Source organism: Canis lupus, chromosome 10 (genome assembly GCF_048164855.1).
Source record: "Canis lupus baileyi chromosome 10, mCanLup2.hap1, whole genome shotgun sequence".
Taxonomy (NCBI): Eukaryota; Metazoa; Chordata; class Mammalia; order Carnivora; family Canidae; genus Canis; species Canis lupus.
Window position 1 is genome coordinate 21,792,734 of NC_132847.1, and position 12,466 is coordinate 21,805,199.

Here is a 12,466-nt window from a genome sequence, read left to right on the forward strand (position 1 = left end):
CACACGACAGCACCTGTTTCTTTCAGGCTCTTCCCAACACAGGATATTATCTCTCTCTCTCTCTCTCTCTTTTTTCGTTTTTGGCAATCTGATAAGTAAATTACGATATGTACTTGCTTTAATTTGCACTCCTTTGATTACCCGTGATGGCATTCATTCGACAAGTATTTCTTGTATTTGCTGTTGGGCGCTAACTGAACAGTGGGGAACAGAATGGCCTTCTCTGTCCAAGAGTTCTTGAGTGAATTGTCCTAAACCTTTCATTCGTTTTTTTCTGAGACTTATTTAACTTCTTAGTGATAGGACCTTTTCATGTTTTTGTTAGAGTCTCTGTTACTGGACTCAATTCCATTGACACTATCGCATTGATTTAATTACTACTGTTGTACAGTTTAATATGACAAGTCTCTCCTTGTTCTTTGTTTACAAACTGATTTACAAGTCTGTTGTGCATTTCCAATTGTCAAAGTTTAGACTCTGTCAGGCTCTGGAAAAAGACACAAACAAACAAATCTTTTTGAACTGTGACCCTAACTCGACACACTCATTTGGCAAGAACCAGCATAAAAAAGTAGAGTTCTGTCCTGAAGAATACTGTGATCCGTGCTTACTCTGCATTTTTTCAGGGGTTGTGTACATAAGCTCGTAAATTTTTATTTCTGCTTGCCTCTCAGTAGTAGACATTGTGTTCCTGCTTTAATTCGCTCTGAGAGCCGCCTTCCAAAGGCTCCTCCCGCCGTCGCCTCCCCTCCCTGACCGAGCACAGGCCCGGGCGGCGGGCAGGTGCCGGCGGCGAGCGGGAGGGAGGGAGGGGGCTGGAGACCTGGGACCGCCACCCCGGCCCGCGGACGACCTCCGGCGCCGCCCGCGCTTGTCTCCCCCCGGCCACCCCCCACCCCCGGCTCGGTCTCGCCCCTTGAGGCTGCAGGGGAGTAGGTTGGGGCGGTGGAGGCCTCTGCCCCTTCTCCCCCACCCCGCCCAGCCCGACGGCGAGGTCCGGGCCCCACCCCGTCATAGGCGGGAACGGAAGCGATGACGGGCAGTCGGGGAAGCCAGTAGGCACCGAAGCAGACGGAAAAATCAATACCGGAGCCACGGGGACAGGCCCCCACCGCTGGGCCAGGCTCGCACCCGCAGAGGCTCGGCTCCCCACCCCCACCCGCTGCTGTGGATCCACCTGCCACCTGCGCTAGCCTTAATCCCAGAATGTGCAGTCACTCTCAACCCCCACAGAGACGACCCACTCACCCCGAAGGGTCCTGGAGCCTCCTTGGCGCCTTGTGCTGCCCCAAGACTCACATCTCCAGCCCGCAGGGCTGCAGCAACCGAGATCAAGGATCCCCGATCCACAGTGCCCTAGCCCACCTGACCCAGACGGAGTGCTCATTACTGATCCCAAACCTGGCCTGACCTTACCTCAGAGGCCTTCAGATTAGAGATTCGGACACCATCTGTGTCCTCACCACAGTTCTCACATCCTATCCATCACTGTGTCTGGGGTCCTGCCTCCTCACTATTTCCAGGGCCTATTTCGGGGCAGCTGGAGCAACTTCCCACTCCCTTGTTTTGTGGACCCTTTCATGGCCCCCAGGGCCCTCAGGATGGGATCTGTGGTCTATCATTTGTAAGCCTCCCATTTAAAGCCTCTCTGACTCCTGGTCTCACTTCCAAGTCTCACTGCTACATTATATCATTCTGCATTTTCATAGCTCTCAGATCTTCTCCCAAACTCAAAATGCCTTTATGCTCACTCTTTAAGGCCCAACTCCACCACCCCCATTGTCCCCTCCCTTAGAACAAAGCCTTGGCCCATGCATCTCCAGGCAAAGAATTCCCATCCATATGCCCTCTACCCTACCCCTTCTGCTCCTACCCCATGTTTCTGGGCACAACTGTTATCTCCATTGTCAGAGCCTGGCCCAGACCTACTTCTGTCCTGTCCAGACCCCAGGCCATGAGGGGCAGCACCTTGCAACCGCTCCCCTACGCACGGGTGCACATGCACACACACACACACACACGTATATCAACACATTCTAAGCCTCCCTGCCTCCCACCTTCCTCCTCACCTTGCTGCACTGGTTTCTGCTGGCATACTTCCTAAACCCTCAATGGGAGGTAAGGCCCAAAGGGCAACTACATCCTTCTTATAGCCTCAGCCTCCCCCTGGCATCCTTAGGCTCAACTCATTCACTCAACTAATTATTTGCTAAGAATCTACTATGTTCCAGGCATTGTGCTTCATATGTGAAAAACATTTTGAACAAATATAAAATAAGTACAGATTATAAGCACTGCCATAAAGGATATAAATTAGATATTACAGTAGAGAATTAGTGATCCCTTTGTATAGGAAATTGAGAAAGATCTCACAGATACAGGAACAATTAAGCAAAGACCTGTGCGGATATCTGGGGAAATTGCTTTGCAGGCAGAGGGAGCAGGAAATACAAAGATGGTGGGTGGGGCAGAGGGAGGAGGCTTTCACTTGCCGCATTCTAAGAACAGTGAAGAAATGGCTGGAGTAGTATAAGGGACATGCCCAGGAGCACTAGCTGAGGTCAGAGAGGTGTGGAGGCAGTAAAGCTGACTCTGTTGACCTTGTGAGCCACAGGCAGGACTTTGGCTTTTACTCCCAGATGAGAAACCAGGGGAGTGGCATGACCTGAACTTTCACGTTTTAACCAGGATCACTCTGGCTGCTCTCTGAAGAATAGACTGTAAGGGGCAAAGGTGGAAGCAGGGAGACCAGTTGGTAGGCATGACTGCATTCATCCCTAACTAATCCCTAACCAGCCCATTTCCCTTTGCCTCCATAGCTCCAGCCCCAATCCAGGCCCCACATTCTCTTGTGTGGGTGCTGTACCTGCTTGACCTTCCTATCTTTTGCTTGACCCCTCAATCCTTTCTCCAAATCCTCTCAGCAAAGGGAGCTTTTTAAAAATGCAATTCTGATTATGTCACTCCCGTCTGTTAAAGCTTCCATAGCTCTCCATTGGTTTTAGGACAAAATCTAAACTCCCAATCCCAGCACACAAGGCCAGACGAGGTGCAGCCATTGCTGATCCCTGCTGACAGCCCTGCCTCATACCTTGCCTACAGTCGTGCTAACCTGTAAATTTAATTCATCAAGCTCTCCTCCAGACTCCTGCAGCCTTCCTTGACCTTCCAAGGAGCTTAAAATGAAAATGGAGTCCTTCTTCCTAGTTCTCTGTGTGACAAGCTTTATTTGCCCCACCTTTGTCCTTGAGATTCAAGAAAAGGGGTGAGGGCAGGAAAAACACACATGTCTCTTCATGCCAGCCCTCCCTTCTAGGCCAAGGACCAAGCACTCTGGGGGCACCATAGCCTGTTGCTGAGTTCACAGCCAATGAACAACTGAGTTGGGGGATGTTGTGACCTGCACTGTGATGCCCCATGACTAGGCTGTGGGCCCAGAGTCCCACACACCAGCATCTTCACCAACAAAGGCAGCAGTAGGACACTCAGTTGCTGTCCAGGGCACTCTTGGCCTAAGGGCATATTCTCACAGGCAGTTAGAACACAGCCACAGACTTAGAAAATGAGATGAATGCTGGGTAATAACTCTAATAAGAGCTGATGTGTTCCAGGCCTTCATCCCCAAGTCCTTAGTGAACTGATATTATTCTTTAATCCTCACTCATATCAACTCAAAAGGAAGTTACTATCCTCATTGTATGGATGAACTCAGAAATGTTGAGAAACTTGCTAGTGTCATGGTTTGACTAGCTAATCTGGGTGGCAAGGGCACCAAGAGCAACTATAAGGATTCATCTTCACTGGAGAACGTTGCCTGCCCTACCAATATTCTGGTGACTCCCACCAGGTCACTTCCGAAGGGTGCTCACCTGTCTCTGCTTAGCAAGGTTGCCAGAAGAGGCCAGAGTTTAGGCTTCAGACTCCTCACATAGGTGAGCTGAGCTTCTGTCCCTCCATGGGGTACAAGGGGATGGAAGCTGAACCCAGGTGACCCCTGAAGCTTTGGGTCTGAGTGCAGACGAAGCTGGTGTCCACATCATCTCATTATAAATTGTGGCATGCATGAACCCACCCCCAGCCTGCTTCTGGGGTCAGGTCATGACTCCTGCTAAACAGCTGTTGGCTGCTCACCAGCTCTGCAGTGGTTCTTGGCGCTAATGAGAGAACTGGCGATGGCTCCTTCCAGCTCCCAGGACTCTTGCTCTGACTGTTGGAGCCTCCTTCATCACCCACAGAGACATTCCTGGGTGGGAGCAGTCTCTTGCTCCTCAGCCCCTCATCCTATGTCCCTGCTCCTCTCCTACCTGTTCTGGAGGCACCGGCTGCCTCAAGGCTCTGGCCCAAATCCTCCTGTCCTCCCTAGAAGCTCATTTTCTAGAGTGGCTTGGGTTGTTTGGGCTGGGTTGTTTGAGCTAGATCCCTCCCAAACTGGCCCTCTATCCTTTTGTGGTCCCACCTCATCCACTGCATTTGGTCGGGAGGACAGAGAACAGAGGCCACCCCACCCCAGGCCAGGGGGAGTTCTTTTTCTAGGCTCGATCTGAAGCAGACCGTCCTGCTTGGACTCCACTAAGTTTATTTACTTCCCCAGAGCCACCTCCATAGCAGATTTCTGCTTATTCCTGCCAGATGTCCAGCTTTCCCATCAATTCTCTGAGTCTGCTTGCAGCCAGGCGCCCTGACTGGCTCTGCTCTCTGCAGCCATGAACACTCCCAAATACGTATCTTTATCCCAGATCTCTGACTGGGCGCACATATCAACCTGGATGTCTCAAAGATACCTCAAACTCAAAACATCCCAAACCCATTTCACCACCTTCTCTCTAATCTACTTTTATGCTTCCATCTTAGACAAAGACAACACCCAATATCAGGCATCTCTCCCTCCCTTGTGTCTACATCCAGCTAATCATCAAGATCTGTCCCACCACCTCTTTAACAGCTCCTGAATTCACTTATTTCTTGGCTACCACCATCCATCACCCTCAGCCACCTCCAACAGTCTCCCTGATGTCTCTGCTTCTACCCTAGCTCCCTTCCTTGCATTCTCAATTTGGCCACCAGAGGGAACTTTCTAAAATGTAACTCTCATTAGGTTTTGCTCAGACTCTCATTGGCCTCAGAATGAAAACTGACTCCAAGAAACAATTTAGACTGTTTAAGATCAAGCGTGGTATAGCCTCTGCAGTCAGCCTCTCCAACCTCATCCCTCTCCGCTTTTTTCCACTCCTGGTTTAATGCTCACATGGGCAAGTGTCTGAGCTGGATTGGATTGTTTCAGTGCCAGGAGGTCGCCCACAGACCCACAAGTGTTGATTGCAGAACTTCTTGGCTGGAAAGAACAGAAGCAGGAGTTCACTTTGCCAGTGAGGCTGCCAGGGGCCTGCCTTCCTCATGGTCCTGAGGAGCATCCAGCAAAAGGAGGCACAGGCCGCATCCTCCCCAGGCATATAGGACTGGGAAGACTGAATATGGGACCTCCTCCTTGGTGCTTCAGACCTTCCCTCTCCAGAATTACTGCTTCCTGCAGCCAGTGATAACGGCAACCTGTTATCAAGGTGGTCCAATCCCAGGGCACTGTCACTTCCCACTTGCTACTCCTGGACTTCTCTGACCCTGAGGCATGGAAACACATACAGAAACCTGCTCAACATTCACACATGTGCAATTTGGAAGTGTGAGGGAGTTAACACCCAAAGGGGGACCCCTGAGCCAATGAGGGATAGAAACCTATGGATACATGTTGCCTACTTGTGAACCTGACACAGACATTTCTTAGACACCTTCCTACAGTTTTCCAAAACTGTAAACAACTCTCTCCTTCACCCTTCTAGTAGCTTTTCTTCTCTCTTTCACTCTCTGCAGTCTCTTCTTCCTGTTCCCTTAGGTCCATTCCCAGATGGAAGACAGACTTGCAGGGAAGGGATTCTAGAATTGGAAAGTTCCCCTTTTGGACAAGGCTGAAGGGCCCATTACTGTTAGTAAGTAGACTGGTGATAATCCCCGGCACAGAGTGGCAAAACTCCCATCCACAAGAGATGACAATGAAAGAGTAGTGGAGAGTGAAACATTGGCTGGTGTCAGTATTTTTTAACCAGGGCTGATATACCCACCAGTGGACATTTACCAATGTCCAGAGATTTTTTTTTTTAATCACAACTGAAGTAACACTTCACTGGCATCCTGTAGGTAGAGGTCAGAGATTCAGCTAAACATCCTAGAATGCATAGGACAGCCCTCACAACAAACAATAATCTGGCCTAAAGTTTCAATAGTACCAAAGTTGAGAATCCCCGATTATGGCACATAGAATGTATGAGAAGAATGGTGATTATAAGGCACATGGAGTTGGATGGCTTTTGCTACGTGCTTTAGAAGCCTTGAAAAAAGAAAATGATAGGCCCAGCAGGGCCTGGGTAGCTCAGTCAGTTAAGCAACTGACTGTTGGTTTCAGCTCAAGTCATGAACTCAGGATCATGGGATCAAGCCCATGTGGGCTATGCATGCAGTGCAGAGTCTGCTTGGGATTCTCTCTCTCCCTCTCTCTTTGCCCCTCCCCCTGCTTGCATACTCTCTCTCCCTCTCTCTCTCTCTTTCTGTCTCTCATATGCATGTGCACACACACACACTCTCTCTCTCAAATGAATAAATTAATAAAATCTTTTTTATAAAAAAAAAAAGAAAATTACAGGCCTGGGTCAGCATCTATAAATTCAAGGCACTCAGTGTAAGCCAGGAGGCCACCATGGCAGCTCTTACAGAAACCCTCATTTCCTGCGGCCACAGGGAAGGTTGTGCTGGAAGTCAGGCCCAGGATTTAACTGATTTACTTGCAAGAGTAGGACAGCTACATAAAAAGAAAAAAACTGCATGCACAGCCTTTTTCTTTCTTTCTTTCTTTCTTTCTTTTTCTTTCTTTCTTTCTTTCTTTCTTTCTTTCTTTCTTTCTTTCTTTCTTTCTTTCTTTCTTTCTTTCTTTCAAGAGAAAGAGTATGAGAAAGGAAGAGGGAGAATTTTAAGCAGCCTCCACACCTGGCGAGGAGCCTAGTGTGGGGCTAACTGGATCTCATGACTCTGAGATCATGACCTGAGCAGAAATCAAGAGTTGGTTGCTTAACTAAATCACCCAGGTGATCCTGCATGCACAGCTTTGATGGGTGTTCTATGGCAAAGTCATGGCCCTGATAGGAAATGCATAGAGCCCTGGAGCATGGAGCAGAGACATCTGGATAAACCAATGTGAGAATTTTGAATTCCTGGATTCCTTTAAACCTTCAAGCTCAGCAGCAGCTCTCTTCTCCTCACTATAGGAGAGCAGCCTCTCCTTGTCTGGAAACCCTGCCAAGACTCCTCCAGAGATAAGTGGATCTAAAGATGATGGTTGCCTTCCTCAAGATCCTCCCCTACCCATCCCACACCACTGCCTTCAGACCAACAACCAGGGTGAAGTCTCAGCACAGCTTGGGGGGGGGGGTGGAAATACAGTCCCTGATCCACAAAGAAATGGCATACATGTTGAAAAAATAAGATGACTTCTGTTTTGGTGGAAACGGGGGTAACATGTGGAACTTTATTAACCTAGGAGCGCTCTGTTATTATACTGGGCTCAACATCCAAGCAAGGGTACAGAAAAACATCTTCATTTGCTTCTGAGATGGCTCTTTGAAACTCTGACACACTTATGGTCTATTGAAATAAGATGGAGATGCCAGAAGAGTATGAAAGGAGTCAGAAGGCTTGGGGGAGTGAGAGTGCTAGATTATATTTATGATGCAAGACCAGAGAAGCTATCACCAGATAGCTCCCTTCTCTAAGACAATATAAAATGCACAGGTGAGGATTCCTAGTGTCAGTGAGGATAAGATTCTAGAATAGCAGAGGCAGGATGGTGACACAACCAACAGAGGCAGGGTGGAGGTCATTTCAAGACCAAAGTAGCAACCAGCATGCTTTGACCTACAGCCAGGTGGTGATGACTAATTGACCATGGTGCTCCTAGGAGTTAAGTGAAAGGATAGATGATCAAGTGTTACATGACTTGTGTAACAGATTCACCTCCAAAAGTAAGAGCTGGTAAGCAGAGGGCTGATGGCTGCTGCCACAATGGGAAATAGTATTTTTCATAATTTTCCGAGACCACTTCATAGGCTCAGAGCCTATTGATTGAAGAGGAGGCTAAGTCTTCTTAAGGAAAAACCTGCCTATACAGCCAGAAGTATATATGTTCATTATTTCTCTAATCTCTTCCCACAAGGGATCTATGGCTATCTTAGTCTGCTCAGGCTGCCATAACAAAATAGCACAGACTGGTAGGCTTAAACCACAGAAATTTATTTCTCATGATTCTGGAGGCTGGAAAGTCCAAGATCAAGGTGCTGGCAGATTCAGTTCCTCATGAGAGTCTTCTTCCTGGCTTGTAGAATGCCACCTTCTTATGAACTCCCTGGTGTGCCTTCTAATTCTATGGTAAGAGCCCCACCCTCATGATCTCCTGTAAACATAATTAGTTCCCAAAGGCCTCATCTCCAAATATGTTTGAAAGTTAAGGTTTCCACATGTGAATTTAGAGGTAGACAGTTCAGTCTATACTAGTGATCTTTTACCAGAGCAACTCTGGCCTGGGGAAAAGGAAAGTCCTAGACCTCTCAAGGGCTGTTGGATTCAGAGTATGAGCTAGCCTTGCTCCCGGGGGATAAGAAACACCATCATGGTCCCCCCAGTAAGATTGGAGGCTCATGAAAGCCAGGTGGTAAATGGAGTTCTCATTCAAACAGGTCTAATGGTTGTAAAGATCCATACTGTTCTTAAGTGCATAACTGGTCCCTAAGTGTATAACTGGGATAGTAGTCTTAGAAGGTCGCAAGACCCTAATATTTACTCCCTAGAGCCATTATGTAGGTAGGGACAAATAGATGCCTCTAACATGCCCATATGTCTGACCAATTTATTAAATCAAAAATAAATCCCATCCTGGGAGGAATTGCAAGATTAGCACCAACATCATGGATTTTCTTTTCAAAATCCTTCAGTAAGGAGAATCAAAAGCTATTTGGTTTTCTGTGGGATGAATAGCAGTATATACTCACTTTCTTGCCCCTGAGCTATGTCAATTCTCCTATTTTCTGTTACAATATAGTACCTAGTGACTTTCACTACCTTGATATTCCCTAAAACATGATAGCCATTATGTATTGATGACATAATGCTGATATGACCTAATGAGCAAGAACAAAAAAGTACTCTAAATATCCTAGTAAGACCCACACATGCCAAAAAGTGGGGGATAAAAAGTATGAAGATTCAGGGCCTTCCCCACTGGTGACATTTTCTTTTACCTTTTTGTTCTGGAATAAGTTAAATGCGTATAAAAACAGACAAACTAGAAAATGAATGCTTAGACCCAACATCATGGCCAGTGTTATTTCATCTATATCCTCACTTGCTCCATCCATATTATTTTGAAGCAAGTTGGTAAAGTTATTAGAGAACCAGTAGTATGGAGTATGCCACATGATCCCCTGTAAAGTTGTACCCTGTACTTTCACGACTAATAAAGACATAATGCTTGGTGAGAATACTACTCTGACCCATTTATTCCCTGCCTTGGAAGACTCCCAGTTTTGAGTAAAACCCAGAGCAAGAGTGAGCTCTACAGTGTGCCCAACTATAGTACAAGGTTCTCTGCCATTTGGCCCAGCAAGATCAATAGTGCTAGAAGTGTTCATGGTGATAAGAATGCTGGGTAGTCTCTGATAAGCTGTAATAAAAGAATTTCAGTACAGATCTCTAGAGTTCCAGAGTAAGCCATGTCTTCTGTAGCAGAGAGCTATTTGTCTTTTGAAACGGCAACTATTTAGCCACAGTAAAAACTAAGTGTCTATGGGTCTATGCAACCAGTGCTCGCTTTGGCAGCACATATACTAAAAATATAATGATACGGAGAAGATAAGCATGGCCCCTGCACAAGGATAAAGGGTCTATGCAACCAGAGATGTCCAGTATTAGCTGAGTATTGTCAAGTTGTAAGATTAAGCAGGCACATTAGCAATCCATCACGTAATAGAAATGGTAGAGTCATGGCAGGCCTGAGCAGGTCCACAGAGCTCATGTCAGTTTATGAGCAAGGGGCTCAGTTCAGTGACACCTCCCTCAGCTATACCAGCCCTTTCCTCTCAACTCAAAACTATGGTCTTGGGGATCCCTGTGTGGCTCAATGGTTTGACCCCTGCCTTCAGCCCAGGGCATGATCCTGGAGTCCCAGGATCAAGGCCCACATTGGGGTCCCTGCATGGAGTCTGCTTCTCCCTCTGCCTGTGTCTCTGCCTCTCTCTCTGTGTGTTTCTTATGAATAAATAAATAAAATATTAAAAAAAAAAAAACCTATGGTCTGATGGGGATGGTTCTCTACAACCAAATAGTAGGGGGGAAAAAATCAGCCCTCACAGATGGGCTAGCTTGATACTAGACCAAAATATGGATGATTACTGCAACACAGCCCCACCCAGGAGAGGCCTTAGACAATGGTGAAGGGAAATCCTCTCAGTGGGTCCACGTTAAGCGGTGCACTTGGGCTTTATTTTGTATGAAGGACAAAATGGCTCAAAGTATAGATTTACATATACTGATGGGAAATGCCAAACAGTTTACTTGAGCAATGCTTGTTCAACTACAATCTGGAAGTGCAGGGCAGGTGACCAATTAGGAAATAAATACCTCCCCATTATGTATGGCTCTTTACACAAGGTCCCAGCGGGATTGACCTAATAGGATCCCAGTCACCCACAGGAATGAGGTGACCCAAAGGCTGAGGCAAAGGAAAGTAGTGAAAGTTTGTGTCAGATGGAAAATTTAAGGAGGCACCAAGAAATTCAATCATCAAAATAAATAATATTTTAGTGTAGTATTTTTAAAAACCAAAATCTATATAAAAATCCATGATCAATAATATCAAAATTTTAAGAAAAGGTAGGATCGATATTATTAATTTTTTCCTTTGGCTTCAGGATGCAATATATTTCAGCACAGCATAATCACTGACCCTGGTACTAATGACCTACTCAGTGACACAGTGTTTGCTGGCCTTACCTTCTCCCCTGTTCACTGTTCCTAGCCTCTCACTCCTTTTCCTGGGATCACTACTTAAAATGAATCGTCGCCAATAAATCTTTATCTTTGCTTTTTTATTGGGGGAAAAGGGAAGGATGGAAATTCAAGCTAAGTAAGACAATGACCACATAAAATATTGTTCAAATGATATATATTTTTTTAAAGATTTATTTGAGCGGGGTGGGAGGGAGAGAGGGAGAGGGAGACAGAATCCCAAAGCAGACTCCCCACTAAGCATGAAGCCTATGTGTGTGTCATAAGGATCCCACCACCTTGAGATCATAACCTGAGCCAAAATCAAGGCACCTAGACGCCTCAAGAATACTTTTGAAAGTAAAGGGGTGTGCTAATCGTAATTTCACAGGACTAACAGGTATAAATCAGACCTGTCCTGGCACATGAGGACATAGAGTCTTATCACAGAAAAGGAAACAGGTCCAAGGGAGTGAGAAGCCAGCTAAGGAAGGGTCAGACTGCAAGCTAGAAGACTGACCAGAAATGTCCCTCAGCCTCTTAACCCGGGCCTGGAGAAGTCCACACACTTGTATGCGATCTCCAAACACCTGAGGCCTTCTGCCTGTTATCTGATGGCCTCCTGAACTCCAGGACTCAGGCTGCAGCACCCCGCTAGCTCACACAACAGCGGAGGGCCTGAGGCCTGGGCACTGAGCAGTCTGTGGTCCCTGCTCTGGTTTCCCTGCCAGATCAGGCCAAATTGGACCTTCTCCTCCTCCCTCCCTCTGTTCCCCGAGTGGGGGCGGTGCCTTTTGCAACCCAGAGGCCTTCCAATCCAAGAAGGCTCTGGCAGCTGCGGTGAAGAACCCCGGGGCACGGGGAGAATGAAGGGATTCGGGTCAGAACCCAGAAGTGGTGACAGGAGCGCCATTATTGCGCTGTCACGAAGGGTCAGGCTCTGTGTGGAAGTCCTCTCCAGGGGCCCCAGCGGGATCGTGGGACCACCCGGTAGCCCCTGCCTCCCACGTCCCCTTCGTCTATCTCAGAGTCTCTCTCTGAGTGTCTGAGACACCGCAGTGTGACCTTGCTCATCCCTTCTGGCTCCGGGCATGTTCCCCTTTTACTAAAGGGGAGGCTCCGGGCTGCCCGGAAGACGCTCTCCGCTTTCCCGAGCGGGAGCGGCGCGGCTGGCGCCCGAGTCCGTGCAGCCCTCCTCGGACGGGTGGGGCATGAGCGCCCCGCCGCCTGGTGCCAGCCACCGCGCCGAGTGCGCGCCCGCGCAGAGGTCGCACTTCAGTCACCCTTCGCCCACGGAGCCTTCCCCCGAGCACGCGCTCCACGGGCTCCAGTCCGCGCTGCGCCCGAGGCCTGAACGCAGTCAGACTCCGGATCGGAAGGCCCGGGA

The 12,466-nt window shown here is 47.9% G+C and overlaps 1 non-coding gene across 1 annotated transcript; it reads left to right on the forward strand.

Moving 5' to 3' along the window:
* The first annotated feature begins 9,896 nt into the window (after window positions 1–9,896).
* Window positions 9,897–10,004, forward strand: LOC140642033 (U6 spliceosomal RNA). The gene has a single exon (XR_012038615.1). It is a non-coding gene; the product is annotated as a U6 spliceosomal RNA (small nuclear RNA).
* The last annotated feature ends 2,462 nt before the right edge of the window (window positions 10,005–12,466 follow it).